Source organism: Pseudonaja textilis, chromosome 14 (assembly GCF_049901715.1).
Source record: "Pseudonaja textilis isolate UNSWEBS1 chromosome 14, rPseTex1.2, whole genome shotgun sequence".
NCBI lineage: Eukaryota > Metazoa > Chordata > Lepidosauria > Squamata > Elapidae > Pseudonaja > Pseudonaja textilis.
In genome coordinates, this window is record NC_142003.1 from 8,037,113 (window position 1) to 8,037,537 (window position 425).

Sequence of the window (425 nt, forward strand, 5' to 3'; positions counted from 1 at the left end):
ATTTATTTCTGGGACGTTTTTTAAATGTAAAGGACGCTGGAAAAGCGAGACACCTTCCACATTCATACATCCATCTCCCTCACCTAACGAGAGACAAATGCGCCTCCTCAAGAAAAGGCGGGAACGCCCCACTCGAAGGGGGGCGGAGCTTCACGCTGAGGGGCGGAGCAGAGGAGCCTCCAGCATCCAAAGGGTGTCAACTTCAGGGGCGGAGGAGGCGTTACAAATGCGGGAAAGGGGAGGGGAAGGAGGGCGGAGTTCACGTCACGAGACAGAAGGGCGGAGTTTTCGCAGGAGCCCCGGTCGGGAGGGCTGGGGAATAGTAGGCGGGGCGAAATGCGGGTCCCTGAGCGCGGCTGACGGGTGGGGAAAGGGGCGGGGCCTCTGGCCCAGGAATGGTGGGCGGGCCTGGGGGCGGGGCCAGT